Below are 23,467 nucleotides of genomic sequence, written 5' to 3'. Positions count from 1 at the left end.
CTATGCTAATGAAACGTTTACCTACTGGAATTCTATGTTTTTTGTGTGATTTTAGACCCAGTTTGTTAATACAGTTTGTCAAAATGCAAAAATTAATAGTAGAATTCCACATGTGAGGCTTTGCTGAAAAGAATGATAAAAAAAACACAGCAACGAGTTCTAAAGGTGAAATTTAAATGTTAAAACAAAAGAAGTAAAAAATGGCCAATTATATCCTCGACCCCAGAGGGTAAAACTAATGCTTTGTATTGTAAATTTAACAGATTAGCTCCAATGAGGATCTACAGTAAATGTTATAGCCCATATTTGTATACTGGATTTGCTTCTTTTTCAGTTGCAATATTTAAACAAACAGTTCTTTAGCAAAATAATCACATCTCACTGATAACACAGTAACAAGCTACAGTGATAAGATTTTTATGACCTTACTCACGTCAAGCTGAATCTGCCAGATTCACTTCTTCCTAAGAAATGTTACAGCACCAAACAAATGTTATAAAAAAGGACAGTTGGTCTACAAGCTTTCATTAAAGGTGACGCTGCCTTTGGCGCCTGTTGCCCTGATTTGATCTCCAGTTCAATTTGATTTCTGTCTTGCTGTCATTGGTTTACCACTGACTAGTTCGGTGAGGGAAAGCAATGAAGTCAGTAATTCATCTCAGAAAAGGGCAGTGTTGGGCCCAGCCGTTCGCTAAATATAATGTGCAGCCAGCAATTCATGAGATCTGGAAACTGGGCTCACCTTTGACCCTTGGCCTTTTTTGAAATGAGCAACTTTTGCCAGATGACCTGTTTGAATTCTCAGACCAGCTGAAATGTGCCTGCACTGCAAAAAATAAATAAACAAACATTATATATATATATATGTCATCCAGAGAAATATTTTAAGTAAAAAATACTTCAAGTTTTTTTTATTTACTGTAAATGTATTTCATAGAAACAGAAGAATAGCATTGCCATAGGTGTTAGCAAAGGTCAAAGAATATGACCCATCTGTCAAAACAGGGGCCAGATTAAACTCTCCTCCTCAACCTGCTGTGAAGCCACTGTGCACCCTCAGGGCTTGGGGGGGAGATGGTGGGAATGGAGGCTTGATTGTAATGATTGGCACCTGTGAAAGAGGGCTTGGGCAAGTGCAAAGACCATATCAAAGAGGATCAGCTGGGGCACTGTGTGACCTGACTGTTATTAGGTGCCTAAATGAAATGGCCGCTCTATAGCCCCTTCAAGAAATCATTTAACCAGTCACAGCTGAGTGAAATACACGCATGTATGGACACGCACACGCACGTGAAGTTAGAAAAAATACACATACGCACACACTGTGGTAAAATACAAAAGTTGGAGGTAAAGATCAACCAAGCTTTGAAATAGAAGTATGGTGAGAAATTTGTCGGAGAAAATTTGTTTGCCATCAAGCTCTTAAAAGTTGGGTGACTGTGAATCATGCCGGATGGTCCAGAAATATATCCACTATAGACTTCCAGCACAGACATAAGGAACCAGGAACCAGAATGATAACCTAAATACGCAACATCTAAAGCAAACTAATCATCCCAGATTTTTTTTTTCTTTTTGTGCTGTCATCATTTTCCTGTTCCTGTTTCCCGTAGTGGATGGATGGAAACTTGGATTCAGTGAGTGAGGTTTTCTTCAGCTGATGAAACATTGCAACATGCAGACACACAACATGCATGCATGTGTGCAAACATTCAAATGAAATGAAAACCAAAACCAGAACTAGAGCTTCTTGATTTTGATTCTTGAAAGATAGCTAGTCTGAATTAGTCTGAATTTCCAAATAGACTTTCTTAAAGACAAGGCACTATTAATCTGAAGTGACCCATTTTATCCATGATGGAAATATCTTTTAAAGACTGAACCATCTGCGAGTTTTACTTTCCTTTGGTTTGATGTGGTCAAACAGCTGCTGCTTGAGGTATTTTGCTAAGATTGTATATCATGCCCTGCTGAGGATGATATTCATTTGTTGTCATACAAAGGTATCTACTTAAGATATGATGCAAACAATAATACTGTTTATATGATAAGCACTTAGATATGATTGCTGTGAAGATGTGTCTAACTTGCGTCAGGGAAATAAAAGCCAGGTCAGCGTGTGCAAGAACAATAGGCAGACAGCTCAGGATGTAATTACTGATAACTGTTTTATGTATGCTGAGAACTACATAAGAGATAAAATTCCTGTGTGATATAAATGATGTGACAGAGAAAAAGTCTTCAACCAAGTATCCACAGACAGCAATATGAAATCACTGTGATGGCCACTCGCTGGTCAAACAGCTTATTAAAATGCAGAAAGACGTTTGTTTGGTTTGAGACTCATTCACTGAGGCTTATTTGGTAATAACAAATCGTTTCTTCCATATTTTTGGTGTCAGAAGTGCAGACGTTTTGACTGATTGCCAGGGACGGCAACAACAGAATAAAGCTGTCCTTCCTAGAAGTCATCTTGAGAGAAGAATCTGTCAGCGTTTGGTCACCAGCATCCAGAAAACAAGTTTTTTAAGGACTTACAGAGCCGGCTGAGAGTAATTTTGTTCATATAATGAAATGAATCCTCTCCACTTGTTCCTGGAACCCTTCGACCCTGTTTGGTCAGACCTGATTGATTATATCTAATCAATATTCTGCTACCTGGATATATGCTTTAAAGTTACTGAGTTACTTAAACATACTACTCTTTAGTCTTGACTTACTCGGTCATACAGTAGTCGACTACGCCCAGTCAAAGGTGGGAAGGACAAGACTCAAAAGCCTAATTTCCACCAAGGGGTCCAGGTCGATAAGGGAGCGGTCAATATGCATTTTTTGTGTTTCCATAGGCAAAACTTGGAACGGTGTCAAAAAATCCAATCCGACCCTAAAGATTAAAGTTTGACACACTGCAGTTCATTGATTGGTCGAAAGAATAATCACTTCTCGTGTCACTCTACACTAAAAACAACATGGGACAAGGATCGTGTTTAAATATTCCTTAGTTTATTTGGTTGTTTGAAACCATGTGCCAAGAAGAAAAGACACAAACTGCTGGATGTCCACAATTGTCCTTCCTTGTTTCGCTGTATTATTCAATATCTGGCGTATACCCCCCCATCTACCAGGTAAGGGTATGGTTGTCTGTGGAAATGCAATCGAGATCGGGGTTTACAGTCCCACCCTGAGCTGGATCCCTTGATGGAAAATGAACTAAAGACTCCCAGTCAGGAGACTGGACATTGATTCACACAGGAGAAAAATATGGAGAAAGCTGTTTGGACTGTTATTCTATGTCAGGGGTGTCCAGATCCGGTGCTCAAGGGCCACAATCGTGCAGACTTTAGATGTTTCACTGCACCAACACACCTGATTCAAATCAAATGGAACAACTTGACAACAAGCTGTTGTCAAGTTGTACCCAGTCAGGTTGATCCATTCACCTGATTCAGGTGTGCTTCAGCAGGAAACAGCCAAAACCTGCAGAACGGTGGCCCTCAAGGACTGACTTTAAACTCTGCTGTACGATGTAGTATGACAGATTTCTTTGTCAAAATCGCTTTCAGCATGCTGTTTATTAGTTGATTTATTTCTGTTCTGTGTGAATCTACTGTTTGGAGAACAGCATGAGGTCTGGGACCAATAATCTCTGGGAGGTAAGAAGACAAGAAGACTTCTGTGTTGCATGGCAGATGCCATGTTCTGGTAAGTCAAGGCAGTTCTTTAACATCCAACAAGGATTCTTGTTTATGCTTATGACAGAATCACTGTCCAAATGGTGAAGATATAAGCATATATTGTATATGAAGAAACATCCATTTATTCTCTTCCTCCTCATCAAAACCAGCTTTTCCCTGTCTTTTTATTGCCAGTTATGGAAAATAAAAATAGAATTATTTAAATCCTTAATATGCTTAATTCAAATGAAATATTTGCATTGTCAAACATAAGATTGGCATCTACCAGAATTAACTTGTTTGGATCATTTTCCTCTAATGCTGCACAGTCTGCTAATGAAGTTAAGTCAGCTGTTGCTAAAACTGTTGTCCCACAGAAAAAGAAACTCTCTTTCAAATCTAAATATTTGCATATCAAGTCATTTTTACCAGGTCTTAAAATTGAAAATATACAACCTCAGATGAATAACAATTGGGCATACTGAACTTTTAATTATTTAACTAAACCTAATTAATGTTTTTTTTTCCAAACACACTGCTGTTTATTCTGACCAAACATCTCCACTTTGGTCTGGTCTGTCCAAAGAACGTTGTTCCAGGATTCTTGTGATTTGTTCAGATGCAGTTTTACAAACCTAAGTTGTTAAGACACGTTTTTTTGTTGTTTTGTTGTTTGTTTGTTTTTTAGAGAGAAGAGGCTTTCTCCTGCAACCCTTTCAAACAAGCCATACTGGTCGAGTCTTTTTCTTATTGGACTGACATGAACTTTAACATTTAACATGCTAACTGAGGCTTGGAGAGCCTGAGATGTAGCTCTTGGGTTTCTTCAGGTTCTCTGAGAATAGAATGGTCTGACTTGGTGGGAAGATTAGAAGCTGTCTTGAATGTTTTCCACATGTAAATAATAGTTTTTGCTGTAGTAAGATGGACTCTAAATAGTTTTATAACCCTTCCCAGATTGATGGGCAGCAACAGTTGGTTCTCTTAGACCATTGCTGATGTCTTTCCTTCATGGCATCGTGTTAACAACCACCTGAAGTGCAGAGCAAAAAACTGAATAAATGTTAAATAATAAAATAAAACAAAACATTCCTTTGTCTCCTTGCTGGAAGTTTGTTTCAGTGTTTAAACAGCATGCAGTTTGTACATGATCTACTTTTCCTGTCACTTTGCAGCACGGCCCCATGTCCAGTATGCCCACTGCCCATCAGCCATGTCTCCGTTACCGTCTCATTTGTTGTGTTTCCATGTTGGCCAAGCTTGGCGTCCCCGTAAGAGACTGCTTCACTCATGGCTTCCACTGTTGTGTCTCAGCAGTCCCCTGCCCTTTGCACAAACATATCGATCACTTCTGCCTCCCCTCCTTTGTCACCTTTTCTGTCCTAGGCTAAAAATACATTTTCACAACCAATTCATGTCACCAATGACCACCCACAATCTTCTCTCCTCCATCCTTTGACCCCTCTCCTTTTGATTTAATCCCTTTCATATTTCTTTCTAAAAATGTATGTTTTATCAGAAATCATGTCCTTTTATTATGCCGAGGTCAGAGGATCTCTTCTGCTCAGTGAAATCTCGCAAATGTGCCATCTTAAAATAAATGCTGATTGCCGATGTTATTGGTTTCCTTTAGCTCATAAAAACATGACAGCCTCTAGATGTTTACTGAGCCAGGCACTTTACAGGGGTCAATAAAAGGAAATTGCTGCTCAAAGAAGCTCTGGGAGTATGACTTAAGACATACAACTCAAACCTTGACCCAATCCAAACAACAAATAAACAGCAAACACCTTCACAGCACTTTCCCAGGAACAAAGAAAGCAAATCATTATTGTTTAATTGTACATGAGGTGGAGACTTTTGTCCAAAAAGTGAGTCTTCACTGAAAGAAATCTTACTTCTGATCCTCTTATCTCTTTGATAACACTCAACAATAACAAGCTCGAAGGTCGCTGCAAAGACACTGTGTTACTCTTCAAATAAGTTTCAAAAGGCGAAGAAGTAGAAATAATGTTTAGATCGGTGGGCCATACACGTACCCACGGCAATACAAGGAAGGTATATTTGTAGGAGGCTTTGGGAAGGTCACGGTGGCAAAGTGTCTCAATCAAAGCTGTGTAGAGGCAGGGTTGCCTGATGGCCACTGCTGTCTGTTTCTGAGGGTACTTAACCCTGGATGAGTGGCTAATAAAGGGTGTCATCCAGAGCAGATTCCTCCTAACTGATTTAAAAAGGCATCCACTCACAAATGCATGCGGAAGCATGGAAATGCTGAGTGATATGAAGCCAAAAGGCGCCATTAAGGAAACCAAATAACACTCAAAAATATCACCAGATGCCGTTTGGTGTAACTGGATGATTAGGGAATTAAAAACTGTACTTAAAGATAAAGATTTCTGGTACTTGCACCATTAAAGGATTCAAATTTTTTATGACCACTCATTCATAGTCCAGCTTAATGCTGACAGTAGCTAACGTGAATAAAGGGTAGAAAAAAACATTCAGTTAAAAACTCGACAACATATTAAATCTGATCGCGCTGTAACGAAAAGCGAGTGGTGATAATAATAAGCTCTGATGGGGCGCTCTTATGGCCCATCGATTTCCAATAGCTGAGATCATAGAAAGCTGGGGGGGTAATTACACTGTGCAAGCAGAGGTCGTCCTGAGCAAATATCATTATCATCAGATTAGAATGAAAGGCTGGCGCAGGTCGAGCACACGCAGGTGAAGGAGACCCAGAGGAGAAGCTTCTCAGCACATGTTTCTGACCCTTCATCTGTCTCAATGTCCCCACCTTGCTCACAGCTCCCCAGGTCAGCCCTACATCACACTGACATAAACAAGAGGGGGTGGTGGCAGGTCACAAAGGCACAGCCATTCATCACAGTGAGACAAGGCATATGATGAGAGTGATACCTCAGAGTAGCAAACAGATAAACAAGCAGATAACACAGAATGGAAAGTACAGTAAAGAGCTGCAGCTTCTGACTGATCCTGGAGGGTTTAGATACCACCTCCAATTAGAGCAGATCAGAGCATTTTTTTTTCATATATTCTGTAATTAAATCAAATATAACCTTTATGCCGTCATTGGGCATTTTGAACACTTTTCCTTGCTTTTGGTTTAGATGATTATTTTGGCTATGGCTACAGCTGGTGGCGTACATGTTTGCAGTAACTCAAGTCCATCTGTAAATGGCGGAAGAAAAACAAAATGAAGACTTTGGAGTGGCCTAGTCAACGTTCTGACCCGAATCCTATTGAGATGCTGTGGCATGACCTTAAAAAGGAGGTTCATGCTCGAAAAACTTCCAATGTGGCTGAATTACAACAATTCTGCAAAGATGAGCGGGTCAAAATTCCTCCACAGCGTTGTAAAAGACTTATTGCAAGTATCGCAAACGCTTGATTCCAGTTGTTGCTGCTAAGAGTGGCCCAACCAGTTATTAGGTTTAGGGGGCAATTACTTTTTTACACAGGGCTGTGTAGGTTTGGATTTCTTCGCCCTTAATAAAAACGTTCATTTGAAAACTTTTTGTGTTTACTTGTGTTTACTTATTTTTAAAATTATTTGATCTGAAACATTTAAGTGTGACAAAGATGAAGAGAAAACAAATCAGGAAGGGAGCAAACACTTTTTCATACGTGTGTGTGTGTGTGTAAATTTAAAGGGTTAAAAATCTTGAAAATACAAGAAATTTTCATTGGTTTGAGCAGGTCTGGAGTTGTTTAAGTGATTCATGAAAAAAGAAGCAAAAAAGTCAAATACACACACACACACACACACACACATAGATTTTTATAAAGTAAGGTCACCAGAGAATAATAAATCTGAGGAAGCTAAGACATAAAAGTAACCTTTACCTGCATGCAAGCTGCAAGTTGTTTTATGAATAGCTGGTTTTGAATATACAGACGTGGACAAAATTGTTGGTACCCTTCGGTTAACGAAAGAAAGTTTTCCTCCTGCGGCCACGTCCAGGGAGGTTGGCTACAGTCCCATGGATCTTACATTTCTGAATAATATGTGCAACTGTAGCCACAGGAACATCAAGCTGCTAGGAGATGGTCTTATAGCCTTTACCTTTAACATGCTTGTCTATAATTTTCTTTCTAATCTCCTGAGACAACTCTTTCCTTTGCTTCCTCTGGTCCATGTTGAGTGTGGTACACACCATGTCACCAAACAGCACAGTGACTACCTGTAGCCCTATTTATAGGCCCACTGATTACAAGATTGTAGACACCTGTGATGCTAATTAGTGGACACACCTTGGATTAACACGTCCCTTTGGTCACATTATTTTCAGTCTTTTCTAGGGGTACCATCATTTTTGTCCAGGCCTGTTTCATGAGTTTATTTTTTTTAAATAATTCTGTTGAAGCGTAGTTGAAAAGCATGGTTAAATTTCATAGCATTTTTATTTATTATTACTTTTGTCAGATTCAAGTTATTTCTGTCACCACTGTGAGTTTTTCCTTTCATTAACCGAAGGGTACCAACAATTTTGTCCACGACTGTATTGACAATGACACAGAGGGAAACTAGTCAATATCCTATAGATAAAGCTTTTATTTTACATATATACATATATATATATATATATATATATATATATATATAGTTACTCCCTCTCCCAGGTGTCGCGTGAGGTTCAAAGAAAACATGAAGATCATGAAGATGAATCATCCCTAGGTGATTTGGTGGAAGGGGGTCACGGCGAGCCATTCCCTTCCACCCACTCACCCTCTGCCAGGTGTTCCCCCACTGCTAGCCCTCAATGGAAAAGCAGACATCCTAGGTAGCCCACCAAACGGTTGCAAGTGCCACTTTGATGAGCCCCTGACGTCTCTATCTGTGCTGCTCAGTGTGGGAGCTGGCCCGGGCCACCTACATTAACATAAACAAGGCGTGCTGCTGGGGTCCGCCTGTCAGGGGCTGTCACCGCCGAGGACAGAGAAGAGACGCCTCTGCATTAACCTCTGGGCTTATCTCACTCTCTGTGCTCAACAAAAAAGTGGGGATTAGTGCTCAGTCAGGAATTGCTTTTGGGTCCTTGTCACTCTTGCACGATTACTGAACTCCCTCTTCCACTCGCAGACTATTATTCTCATCTCCCTCTTCCACTCCCAAAGGGAGGGAATCCCTGGGGTTTTAAAATGGCATCCCAGAGGGTCTGAGCTCTTTGATTTTTGGTGTCACCTTCGGTGATAAATTGTCACTGCAGTGATTTCTGCCTTTATGTTGACAGACTGTATTTGTCTGAGGTAGCTTCTATGAGTCATGACAACAATAAATGCTCCGTGGAAGGTTTGAAAGTCAGCCACTGAAATACAACCCAAAACGTTAATTATCTGACCCATAATAACTTTTCTTTTTACTGTTATTTTTATACATTGCTGCAGCTTCTGCTGCTATCGATAGCAGCTTCAAGATACACAGACGAAAACAGACAAAAATGGTTTAAATAAGCATTGTAGGAAACTGAGCCAAAATGTGAGTTTTTCAGTTGCTTTCAGATTTTATTTTCCATGTTTGTTAAGAATTACACAACAAAATTTGGAGTTTTACTCTAAGAAGGTGCCTCAAATAAAATGAGTACTCAGTGTACTTACTATACATTCATTCATAAAATTTTCATGTAGTCCATGAGTAAATATGGCATAAAACTTTTTCTAAAGGGCAGAAAGTCAAGTAGAAGCTTCAGCGTTTTAAATCATGATCTGTTTACACAGCCTTAGCTAGTGGGGTTATTTTTCACCCTACAATAGAGAATATAGTCAAAATTATCCATACATAAGACATAAGGCAGGTATTAAATAAACATTTCAGATTTGTCATCTACTTGTGTCCCCAGAAAAGCATCAGTTTGCATCTTGAGTTGCAAATATTCTGTATCCAAATGCACATCACATCATCAAGGATAAAAGAAGATCCAAAACTGGAAATACTATATTTTAAAAAAAATATAATTTGAGGAAATGAATTTCCTCAACCATTTAAAGCCTAAAGTCCTCACTGACATCAGATAGGCAAACTTTGCCAAAATGGCCATTTTGGAAACAACACCCCAGCTGTCTGTTCTACAGCTTTTCTCATTTTCAGTCCCTCCAGGACTTTGCAGCATTCTTTGAGTTTCTGGCAGCCTTAAATGCTGGATTTTGTGGCAGCTTTTCTAAAAGTTTGCAAAAGCACAATTTAGTTCAAATATTAGCTATTAAGTATATTCCACCATTATGTACTGAAACAAGTACACTAGAAAAGAGAAAGAGAGCCGATGCTCCCACAACACGCATCTCAAACTGTGATCAGAGTTGCAGGGGGGCACCAAAAAAACCTGTCACATGATTGATCATAATCACAGCATATCTAACGTTACACATTTTACAGCCTTGTGAACGGCAAAGTGTGATCCAGTGTTGCTGACGATAAATTAACAATAAGAGGCAGACTGTGGTGGGCCGGAGCAACAGCAAAAAACAAAAAGCATCGCTATTAGCCGCTAACAGCTGTAACACCAGCCCACCATCTCACTCCATCCTCCTTTCACTTATAGAAAACATGAAGAGAACGCTCCCATTCACTTCCAGCCAATCAGAAGTTTTAAATGAAATGTGCCAACGATCACTGCATTGATTTAGCTTCTGACATGTTCAAGGACACTCTGTAAATATCACTACTTCAGAAGCAGAATATTTTTATCTAATCTACGCTGACTGTAACCACGGTAACAAGCTGAATATGACAGTTACATGCAAAATGTCAGTTTGTTACTATGTTAACTGGTATAAAAAATACAAAACAACTATTTTGATTGTTTATTGTTGTTAATGATTACCAGACGGTTAGAGCCTGTCCCACCCACCAATCTGCTGGTGGTCTGTTCAATTTTTCCTCAAACTCAAGTCTGACAGACGTGCTCAGACATTACACACATCTTTTTTTTTTTTTTTTTATGTTATGGTCATTTTATCATTATTATTTTTTTTATATAAATTTAATGTTTGGTGGTATTGTTAGTGCAAAAATAGCTATGTTAATTAAGATTTTACCTTCTCATCTTACAGTTCTATGGTCCAGTTTTGTGATACTGGTTCTACTGGTCTTGGGCTACATCTGGAACTCTACTTTGAGAGTACTGAGAGATTAACATTAAACTATGCATCACTGTGGATATTTTTGTCCATTTAGTCAAATTTTCTTCTAAATCTGGCTGCTTTTTTGGCCATGTTAGTGCATATGGCATCCTTTTTTTGTTTGTTTTTGTTTTGTAACTAAGTCTCTTCACAAATTTTAGAATTTAATATTTATTTGATCTGTTAGCATTTTATGCATTGGCCTCTCATGGGGCTGATTTTAGTAGTAATCAGTAAAAATAAAAAATGAAGCCCAAACATCACAGAATTCATAATTATATTTTGTAATAGCTGTTAGATTAGAAAAAAATGAGACCACAAAGCAGCAGTGCTTAGGGCACCTGAATGGCTAGCGTCAGCCCTGAGCAGAGAGATCTTAAAGCTGCAACTTATTGTTCAGACAGGAGAAAAAAGGGAAAACGTATAGACTAGATACTGTATAATATGACTCAGACTTTTATAGACTTATTGTGGTGATTTTTCTCATCTGATTGCACGTTTAATTCATACTCTGGCAGGGTTTAGTGGAAAAATGTTTATCAGTTGTTGACTTGTTTGTCACTACAGTGTTGGTGCAAAATAGTTTAAGATCATTTTAATGCTGAACTCTGGGAAAGTATTCTAGGATCTGGGGTCTTTATTAGAAAGCTGTTTTGAAAGGAAAGTGGCCAGAGAGAAAGGGGGACATGCAAGGTAAGTGAAGTGTTGCGCATGGTGCTTCACAGTGGTTTTAGACAGCGCATGCAACACATTGGGTGGAGGAGCGCGGATAAAGGATTGCAAAGACGTGCAGAATTCGCTAATTGGCTGAATTTGCGTTAAAAGCTGCATCTTAACATCGCAAATTGCTGAAGCTACTAAAGTTCATTCTGCTTCACATTATCAGACTTGACCTTTGCAGAGATAATGTTCACATGTTGTACTTTATAATCTAGCTGAGGTTTGAAGCTACAGCTGCATCACTCAAGTGAGATAGTCATATTCATCCATCAGGATCGCCTTTTTTTTTGTTTTGTTTTTTTTTAGACAAGTCTGAAACCCTTCTCATTTGTGCCTTGTACCATCTTCATTTATTCTTCACCTGCATATATAAGTATTTTCACATCTTAACTCCATAATTGAATGAAAAAGGTCATATCTCCAGAAAGAGAGCCAAAACATGTTACCACTTTTTACTGCTATTTAGTAGACTTGTATCTTTAGCCTTGGATTTATTTTATCTATGTTTAATTGTTTAGTCCTGCTTTTTTATTTCTAGTTTTTATTTATATTTTATCACTCTGAAGTGCTAGTTGTACAGCACTTTGGCCAACATATGTTGTTTTTAAATGTGCTTATAAATAAAGTTGACTTGAACGTAATACTAACACATTTTGGGAGGGGTGTTTAATTAAAGTTTGTGAGGAAATCCGGTTTGAACTGAGCTGATAAGGAAGTGTTCAGACTCATTGATACAGAGCAGATGACGGAGAAAGCACGCAATAATAAAATGATATTAATAACACTTTTTAATAGCATTTCAACAATAATAACAAAAACAACAAAAGATAAAACCAAAGTTTATAGTGAAAGTTACATAATACAACATGGCTGCCAACATGTTTATTTAAAATTTATCTCTGACCACCACTTTCAAGGTACATTTTTTTTGTTTGTTTTGTTTTGTATCAAAATTGAACATTTTCTTTGAAAGAAATCTCTAATGGGAGACGCACAAAATGACCTCGTTATTGCCGAGATATACTTATTTTATTATGGGTACACAAGTTTCAAGCAGAGGTCTAAAAAGTAGACAGAAGGATCAAATGTTTGAGAAGTACAGTATTTGGTGATACAAATCCAGATTATGGCTACATTTGTTTTAAAATTGTGAATTTTGTTATTGTCACTAACATGTAAGAGCTTTACAGAGGATTAACTAAAACAGAGATGCAACTCCTCAGGACAGTTCATCTGTAAAAGCTTTAAAAACTTGACTAAATGTCTGCAGCTGCAAATACCACTAGGACATCCTCATGAAAAGATTTCTGTTCAGGCACTTTTTACAAGGTCAAAATTGAACCATGGCACTCTGCATTGTAGAATTTGTTCATTTTAAAACTATAAACTTTGAAAAACTAAGAGCGCAACACAAAGCGTGACTTCTTCCATTTGCTGTAGTTGTCTGAACTTTGGCTGCACACTTCAGAGTGTAAAATCACTTTCTTCCTTCTGCTGTTGCTGCATTTGTTTGGCAGGTTCTTGACACCTCTGCTTTGGTGATTTCCGTGTCCTCCAGCCCGAGGGAGGTGCATGCTTCGGTGTTACCGACAAGGACACGGTGAGAAAGCTGAAAGCTGAAGGTTGTCTGCTTAACTGACAAAAAAGTTAAGATTGGTTGAGTTCCTCCTCCTCCTCCTCCTCGGTCTGCATCTATTTGGCCGTGTGGCCTGCAGCCAGCAACACACTGCAGCCTTCTACAGCTGCATTATTGTGCCGGCTAAATCCATATCTCAGGACCTCAGGCCTAATCAAACAGGCTAGATGCAGGGAAGGAGCCGGTAGCTGTTTAATTACTAATGAGAGTAATGACAATAACAATCACATTGCTCCACAGCTGACGTAATAGGGCCAGACATGAGAGGCATACCGAGGGAGATCTGCCTCCAAGCAAGGCAGCAATTAGGGCGGAAGCTGAGGAGGCAGCTTGTGGCAAAGACTTGAGATGAGCAGAAAACACTGTCTCATACTTGTCTTCCATCTAACACCTTGTCCTCCTTTCAGGCATCAGTATCATCATCCGCTGCCATACGCTGACAGCGCTGGCTTCATTATATCTGTCCTGCCCATCGGTGGTCCAAGCGCTGTGTTGTTCAGCTTTCAGCGGCACGTCACTGGCGGCTGCCATGTTTAATGACCCTCCTCCTCCTCCTCTTGTATCCAGCGCTCAGTAGACGCAGCATGAGACGTGGGGAAACACTCAATTTCTGTAATGGCTTGAAATGGAGTAAATATCACTCGCCCCCCTGCATTTGTTACTCATTCAGCCCCGTTATCACTTGCTGCCTAATTTCCTGGTGCACTGACAAAGGCAGAGGGCGTTTCCATGGAGAGGGAACCCTTGCCGTTTTCGTGCTTCTCTTAACTTGGCGCTCTGTTCATTTCACAGCAATTATCCTGAGTCATTCCACACATTCTGCCACAGAAACTCAAGGGAAGGACCTTTCAGCTAATTGCTTTCAAATGGAAATAAAAAAATAATCACACGGCTACTTTGTCAAAATGACTCCTGTTATGCAGCATTTGGTGTGGGAAATTGATGTGGGATTCCTTTTAATGTCCCATTTACAATGCCTGCCGCTCTGTTTCCAGATGAAAGCCTTATTTTAAATGCATTTTGGGACGAAGTCCTGACACTGCATGCACTGCCATGTCTTTTTTTTTTTTTTTTTTTTTTTTTATATATATATATAAACCAACATGTTTGTTGGGACAACTTTCTTTATTACCCTTCAGCTCTATTTTTGCTGGAGGTGGTGTGTGTCTGTAGTGTGAAATTCACTCATGAATGGATATAAATGCTGCAATTTATTACGGAATTAATATTTAATGGTCTGTTTCAGTTTGACTCTGTCTTTTCACATATATACGCTCATTTTTCATTTTGGTTATGTGACTTTTACTGTGTCTCTTAAGTAAAAAAAAAGAGAGAGAGAAAGATTACAGCCTGCTTCTGACAGTAATTAAAATTAGTCAAGTCCAAAGCACAAATTCGGTCATGAATGAACTGTCAGCTTGTGCTCAATATGCTTGTAAAATACAAATTATGTGAGCTATGAGAATGTCTAAAAAAAAATAAAATAAAAAAGTGGAAATGCAGCTGCTGACGGGCAGACTGTTTAATGATGCCCTGGGGTCTGAAACACTTCCAGCAGGCTGCAGTGATACTAGATACACAGGGTTAAGCCTGATGTGCAGACTTTTAAGATTCAGGTGGGGTACAAATGAGAAAATAAAAAATATAATAATTAGATTTTCTTACAATAAGCAGCTTGAATGAAAACATGCTTTGGGTCGCCCTCTGCAGAAATCCAGAGGGGATATTTTGACTCTTAAATGCCTTTGCGGGTTGAAGTATCAGGTGGGGCATCCAGATAGTTGCTGTGTTTGCCAATAGGTGTTGTTACTAGATTTTTTTAAATTTTCCTCTTGTATACAAAAGAAGAAGAAGGAAAAAAAAAACATTCCTGTAAGGGTGCTTCATCACAGGAATGTAACCCTCATATCTGACAACTAGACAAGTGTAAATAGGGACGTCATCCACCTGGACCAGCTGCTTAATCAGCCAAATTTATCCTGGCATGTGTTAATGCAGGTCGTGACCTTCCAGATGACCAACATTAGCATCAGAATGCTGCAGGCTCGACAACAAACAGCGACGGTATCGGCCACAACATTAAAATTGCTGACTGACGCTGCTCATCTTGTACAGTGAAAGTCATCCATGTTAGACGGCTCACACACTCCTCATATGTCAGAGGCAGGTTCAGGGTACTGTATTTGTATTTGTAGGTATATTTTTGTTTTGCCGCGCTTCCCTACAGTAACAGCAGAGTCATTCATGTGACCCCCACAACTCCTCAGATACCAATCTGTTTAGATCTGTGGAAAAGCGAGTGCAACCTACAACCCTGAAGGCCCAAACAACCCAGTTCTTTATCCACGTCCTTACTGGTCAGAGTTCTTCTGGTAGTGAGGAGGATCTACTTGGCATTAGAAGGATTTTTGATGCAAAGATGTTTCAATGTTTATTTCTTTGATTACTCTTTTAATCTACTAAGTTTGACCAACAGTTGTCTTGTTTACATCCAGTAAAATATTTTCCTACACTCTAAATTGTAATGTTGACTTTAATATTATATATTCATTGGATATTACATAATTTTAATCTAGTTTTATTAACACTCATCTTAAATCAGTCTGATGGTATTTAGAGAACAAAACATTGCATGATGTACTAAAGTCAAATCAATACAAATAAGATGTGAAAATGGTGATGATGAGGGGGGTCACCGCACAGGGATGTGAACTTCTTTTTGCTGCTAAAGGTACAATTGTCCAGGCAGCTGCTGCAGTGTAAAGACCCATTTATGTTCCCTTTACATACGTAAATAGGTACGTCAGTTTCAAATGTCACTGCTTTCATACTTTTATGCATTCCTTACGTTTGCATGGTTGTTAGCCAATACATCCATCAGAGGGCAGTGCAGAGTTCAGAGTTCGCCTCGGTGGAGGAGATCATGATGGCGTATAATCTCAGAAAGAGACATAAAAAAGGCAGCAGTAGACAGTGGTGGACTGTGTGGCCATTAATTACATTGTGAGGACGTCTTTGCTCCTGTCACATATCAGCTACCCTGTTCAACATTGCCTCTGTGGTTTCTGGTGGTACTGCACCTCAAAAATGGATAAAGATTATGCATGTGAATGACAGAAGATGGACAAATACTCTGTATCCGTCTTTTGCATAGAGTTTAACAGAAAAGTCGGTGGTCTGACATTAGTTTAGCAAAGATCACTGTACTCCTGCTGCAGAGCAGCTAAAAAGAACAATTTAAGTTAATGAACTAATCTAAATGAGGTGAACTTTGAATCATATGTATAAATTAAATTAAGATTTCATGAAGCATCACCTCTAAATAACATGGATTTGAACACCAAGTTTCTTGCACGTCATGTACTTACAACTTACTGACTTATCGCGTTAACTGTAGTTCCACAAACTGAAACTGCTTCAGTTAAAAATGTTTTTTTTTTTTGCATATTTTATGGGAATAAAACCAACTTGTTGGATTTTACAGTGTAGAGGAAATCATGCTACCATTTATTTTTATCCACAACTATAATATATTATCATAATGTCTCATAGTAAGAATTGAAATCATATAACAGGATGTTCGTGAATGCATTTTAGAGTCCTTTTATATTTTTTTTAAATACAAACTTTTAAATGAGAGCTTAGATGCTGTTTGTAATAAGACACTCAATTCTAAGTGTTTGTTAAATGATTTGTATGATCTGCTTTCCATATTTAGGACATAAACACGCATGAATTTCCCCAGGAAGCAGTGTGGGGCAGTAAGATTCAAACAAACCCTCAAAAGCTCTCTAATGTTAGTTTTTATTCCAATGACGAGATTTTATTCTGTTTTTTTTTATCTTGTAACATTGCAGGTAGTTAGTAGCTCTAACATTGTTTGGATTTCAGCTGCTTTTGATTTTACAGTGCAGAGTCAGACCTAAAGGTGTCGGTGTGTTAACCTGCAGGAAGTGTCTGTAGTCTTTTTGTAACGTGTCCCTCTGCAATGAAGGGAATAATATCTTTACTACAGAAATGAACCAGGGAGAAAATCTGACTAACAGCCCAACATTATGGCCGTCACAGTTACAGATGATGAGCAGTCACAGATGATGAGCTCAAAAAAGACAGCCTGAAAAATGCTAACTGTCAGAGAAAATGAGTCTCACTGCTTCAATAAGCTGTCAGGAGAGAGTGTGGGTTTATGACTGATAAACACAATACACAAACGATGCCTTCTAAGCATTACCGTATTTCATGTTTCACTTAGACAAGAAAAAAGGTTAGAATGATGAGGACTCTCTTATCCTTGGATTAATGATATCTCAGGGAAACTTTCCTAAAAGAATGACTGTACAGTGCATAAGGGAAGTTTTCAGACCCTTCAAAGTTTCCTCATTTTGTTCTGTTTTAGACTCATATTATGTTGGGTTTCTTTTATTTATTTATTTATTTATTTTTGTCTGCACAAAATCTTACACCACGTCAAAGCAGAATGGGTAATTGGTGTATTTTCTTAATTTATTGAATGTTTAAAAAAAATTAAAAATTAAAATATCCAATTTATACAAGTACTGAACTGCTTTGATCAGCGATCCTTGACATGTTTCCACAACTTAACTGCAGCTCAGCTCCATGTAACTGAATTTATTTGACATTATTAAGAAGACACATAAGGTCTGAAAGTTAATAAAGTGTGTCAATGTGAAAACAGAGCCATGACGTGGAGAGGACTGTCCACAGACCTGCAAGACATCAAACAAACTCTAGATCTGGCTTCCTAATTAAGTAATCATGAATGAAGCTCTTTGGTCAGACAAAAAAATCTTTAATATGATCCTCTTTTGGATGAGATCCTATTTGTTTTCCAGGTTCTCATAGTGGAGATGTTAGACACGAACCAAATTTAACTGACTTGGAGTTTACCTAAAAAGGTATCTTATAGGGCTGGGCGATTAATCGATGAAATCGATAAATCGAATTTTCCATTTCTGGCGATTTATTTTTTTGAAAATCTGGATTTTTTTCCATAGTTAGTTAGCAGCAGACTTAGCTCTCCCTCCACACCAGAACAGTGTTTGTCTGACAGATTTTCAGTGACTTGACCCTTCACCCATGCCTCTATGAGATGCAGAAGTCAACTTTAGCCTACAAACTCTCGTTAAGAGACAACCTACATCAGGGAAATTATTTCTGCAGTGGATCCTGTATGATAAGGATCCAGATTGAAAGAATTCATGGATGCAGTTGTGTTGCATATTTCTATCTAAGATATAAAGTAATTGGTGTAAAATTATGACATATCATTATGCTTTATTTTTGCTGGCATTCATTCATATAAATAAATAAATGTTTTTAATAAGTTTTTTATGTTTTGTAAAGGAAAAGAAAAAAAATCGATTAAAATCGGAAATTGGATTTGGCTATAAAAAATCAGAGATTTTATTTTTAGGCCATATCGCCCAGCCCTAGTATCTTATCACCCCTTAGTCCATAAGTGCGACAACCTTTGATGTTATTAAGGCTGCATACACATCAGCCTCTTTTTTTATTTGAATCTCGAAAAGTCTGCTTCATTTGGGGTATTGTGAATGTGCAAATGAATTCAAATTCTAATCAAAGAAGCGGACTCGGTCTGCCTACAAGCATCTTGGTCCTCCTCAAATGTACCAAAGAAATTAAAACTGTTTTGTTCAGGTCATCCCTGTATTCTGCAGAAACTGATGCAGAAACTTCCATCCAGTATCATTCTGTCCCGTAAGGACTTAAAGGTTAACTATGTCATGCAGTTAACAGCTGTCATTTTTAATTATAGGGCTGAATATACTTAGATAAGAGTAACATCCCTTTTAGAAATAACCACTTCTTTTTTAAACAGTCTCACACAAGCACAGCGTAATGTTGGGTAAGCATGAAGGTAAAGATAAAAAGGCTGCAGAGTGCTGCTGGTGTGTTGACGTATGGTGGGAGGTAAGAAGAGGCAGCTGCTGTTCTCCATGAGAAGAAGGCCACTCTGAGACGATGAGTGGAAAGGGGGCCTTTTAGAAGATCTCTGAGTCAGAACGAGTGGGGAGGCATCGAGATATTATTAGGGAGGTGTGCTTGTTGCCCTCCTGCTAGAGCTGAAATAAAAGGCTGTGCTGCTCCAGCGGATACACCTGCCCCGCGTAGTTTTACACGTGAGGAGTGGGAGTGATCTGATTGTGTTACACCTGTAATTACCCACAGATTACAGACTTTGTTGTTCTGAGAGACACAAATATAACTGCTGGTATCAAAGGTGCAGAACATGGACACTCTGCAGGTAATTGTATCATCACCATGTCTTCTGGTACATTTTAGTTACCCAAAAGAGTGACAATCAATGGCAGAACAGGTCTGAGAAGAAAAGAAACCCAGCTGGAGGCCTGCGTTTTTATTCTCATCAATTCCTCGGCTGACTGAGGCTCTACAAACTCTGTATTATCTCATGTGAAACAGCCACACTGCATTTAATCTCGAGCTTAAATGCTCTTAAATAAATGATTGAATGTATGGTGCGAGAATGGAAATGTCACTGATGAACACTTTTTTTTTAAGCTTTGTGTAAAACATAAAGGCAGAAAGGAAAATGTTAATGAATTGTCTGAGGAGTAGAAGATCAGAGCAGCCAAACGAATTTCATATCACACCTAAAGACCTGGCATTTAATTAAAGTGGCCTGAAAAATGGCTGCTTGGTTGGCTGACAACAGTTTCTCTTGAAGCAAATTAAAGAAATCAATTACTGCCGTGTGAAAGTGTAATGCCAGCACACTGAAGCCCCTCAGCGACACAATGAGACACCAGGCCAAGGGGGAGAGGAGCGAGGAAGAGCGAGGAGGAGGAGGAGGGCGCCTCCAATGTGCCACATCTGACTGGCTCGGCTGCAGAGTTTATCACATCAACCTGTTACAGGCAACAGAGCCTGAAAGGACCCACGCGCTGGAATAAAGCCGCAAATCAGCCTAGCTGCCTCCACAAGCCCGAGCCTCCTCCACGCTGCTCCAGCTCTTACTCATCTTGTCTCACACACATATGGTGCACAAGCTGGGGTTCAGGGTAATAATGGCCATAAAATGCACAGCCTATACTGGCTTATAAATACTGTCCACTACACATATGAGACACATTCCCTCCTGGATATGGATATCTGCGACACCACGACTCTATGACTTTCCATTTGCATTTATTCATGTATGCTGCAATGTTGTAAACCTGCTGGTCAAAGGGAGGCCGAGTTTAGAGACTAGTGAACACCGCAAAAATGTCATGGTCTGTGGGTTTTTGGTTCTGTTTAGTTCTTACTTGTTCTTTTCCAGATCATTATTTGTCATTCTTTGTGATTTCTATTTTATTTCAACTCAGTCCAGCCACCATCCTGTCTTCTCCTGGGTTCTGGTTCTTGTTGGTTTAATTTTTGTTTTCAGCACAAGTTTACACGGCCAGTCGCTAACTGGGAGAAATCAGATAATTGTAATAATCGGATCTGGTCTGTCTACATGGACTTCTGAAATGCGGTATTTAAAAAAACTCTGGTGTACTTTTACCAGTTTATGAGCAGATTTCTTTCAGAATTCTTTATGTATTGATGTAATGCTCAAAGTTCCCATTACCTTTAAAACATCCGATCTTTTCTGAACATGGCGCCGCATGCAGTCGTAGTGTTAGCTGTGCTAATGTGGGAGCTAATATCCCTGAAAACAGTCAACATGTGAATGCTTTACTTTGTTTATACGGCAATTTCCTGCTGCTGCATGCTATCATTTTGTTCTTTTGCATTCTGCTCACGTTGTGACAGCATTGCTTCCTTCTTTTTAACAGAAAATATTGAAAATCCTGATAATCCTCCATCCATCCATTTTCTTCCGCTTATCCGGAGTCAGGTTGCGGGGGCAGCTGCCTAAGCAGGGAAACCCAGACTTCCCTCTCCCCGGCCACATTCACCAGCTCATCCGGAGGGATCCCGAGGCGTTCCCAGGCCAGCCGAGAGATGTAGTCCATCCAGCGTGTCCTAGGTCTTCCCCGGGGCCTCTTTCCGGTGGGATGTGCCCGGAACACCTCACCAGGGAGGCGTCCAGGAGGCATCCTAACCAGATGCCCGAGCCACCCCATCTGACTCCTCTCGATGTGGAGGAGCAGTGACTCTACTCTGAGCCCCTCCCGGATCACCGAGCTTCTCACCCTATCTCTAAGGGAGAGCCCGGCCACCCTGCGGAGAAAACTCATTTCGGCCGCTTGTATTCGAATTTCTCGTTCTTTCGGTCATTACCCACAGCTCGTGACCATAGGTGAGGGTAGGAACGTAGATCGACCGGTAAATAGAGAGCTTTGCCTTTTGGCTCAGCTCCTTCTTCACCACGACAGACCGGTGCAGAGTCTGCATCACTGCAGATGCCGCACCGATCCGCCTGTTGATCTCCCGCTTCATCCTTCCCTCACTCGTGAATAAGACCCCGAGATACGTGAACTCCTCCACTTGGGGCAGGACCCTATCGCAGACCCGGAGAGAGCACTCCACCCTTTTTTTCGGCTGAGGACCATGGTCTCGGACTTGGAGGTGCTGATTCTCATCCCAGCTGCTTCACACTCGGCTGCGAATTGCTCCAGTGAGAGCTGAAGATCACGGCCCGATGAAGCCAACAGAACCACGTCACACCTGATAATCCTGTATTTGGCTTTTTCTTCCCTGTCTCAGTTCGTCCTTGGATTTTGACCAAAAAAAAAAAATCCCCACAAATTAAGAAAAATATAATCAAAAAACAAAAGCTTAAAGCATATTATCCATCCATCCATCCATCCATTATCTTGACCGCTTATTCCATTTCGGGTCGCGGGTGAGCTGGAGCCTATCCCAGCATTTTAACTGGGGGCAGGGTACACCCTGGACAGGTCACCAGTCTGTCGCAGGGCCAACACAGATAGAGACAAACAACCATTCACACACACACTCACTCCTACGGAGAATTTAGAGTGTCCAATTAACCTAACATGCATGTCTTTGGACGGTGGGAGGAAGCCGGAGAACCCGGAGAGAACCCACGCAGACACGGGGAGAACATGCAAACTCCACACAGAAAGGCCACCACCCTCAAGGTTCGAACCTCCCCCCAGCCGAGATTCGAACCGGCGACCTTCTTGCTGTGAGGCTGCGGTGCTAACCACCACACCACCGTGCAGCCCATCCATACTTACTGGTTAAATACTGTAAAAGCACCATAATACACTGTTTATTATTATCATTATTATTATTATTATTAGAGACACAGAGATCCCTGCAACCTCGAGTGTGCCAACACGTACTTAGACCAGATAGAATGGTAGTTTTCCTCTCCATCATTGTAAACAAAACAAATCCTCTGAAAAGAACAGTGAAAAGGTGTCTCCTCCCTTCTAAAGAGGACGAACATTTAAAACAGGTTCAGTGAGTGTAGGTTTTAATTCACTTTCACTCTAAGGGGTTTAAGTTATTGACCCCAGCTGTGGGTTAATCTACACATGGTCCTTGAGATGAGACATAAGGCCCTTTTTTAACAAGTAGACATGATTTCTTGAGGTCTTCTTGCCCCTGCCCTCAACTGGCAGTTTTACAGAGCAGGATGGCAGAATTAAAGACACCAAAGACCCATAAAACTTTACTTTTCCTTCATCTGTTTCGCCATGGATAGCTGATAATCTTCTCTCTTTCAGACAAAATCTTGTTGGCAGTCATGGTTGGCATACAGCTTTTGCTTTCCACTGATGGAATTCTCCTCTGTAAAATAAAGCCTATACAAAGGGCTCATGCATCCTCTAAAGATGTAAAGAAGGGCCTGCTTACATCATTGTTCAACATCTGAACATGTTACAAATATCTCAACATTTTATGTTCAAAGCTTTCCCAGACAAAGTTGGTAGTCACATCAGATCCCCAAATACACACCCTCCAGCAAAGAAACTGAGATGTTTATTGATTTATGTAATTACAACGTTTGATGCCAGTGGTGCGTTTTTTATTTTTTCTGTGGGTTCGAGTCATAATGACCTACACTATAGTCAAGGAACATGTCAGCCTCACGGCATCTTTGGGGGGGACCAAGGCTGTAAATTTTGGCTTGTAAAAATCTTTTTTCATGAGGCCTTTTTGATGTTTAAGTTGGAGCACCTGCCACTCAAAAGGTCTCTGCATGGCCCTGTGCATTACAAGGGAACCTGCTTATCAAAACATTGCTCTAAAGAGCTGCAGGGCAAAAACTACATGTTATGTTTATGTAAAGGACTCTGCAGCTGAAAAGGAAGCTGCTTAAAAGAAAAACTGG

This window comes from Melanotaenia boesemani, chromosome 2 (assembly GCF_017639745.1).
Source record: "Melanotaenia boesemani isolate fMelBoe1 chromosome 2, fMelBoe1.pri, whole genome shotgun sequence".
NCBI classification, from domain to species: Eukaryota; Metazoa; Chordata; class Actinopteri; order Atheriniformes; family Melanotaeniidae; genus Melanotaenia; species Melanotaenia boesemani.
The sequence above is the reverse complement of the archived record's forward strand: the minus strand, read 5'-3'. Positions refer to the sequence as shown.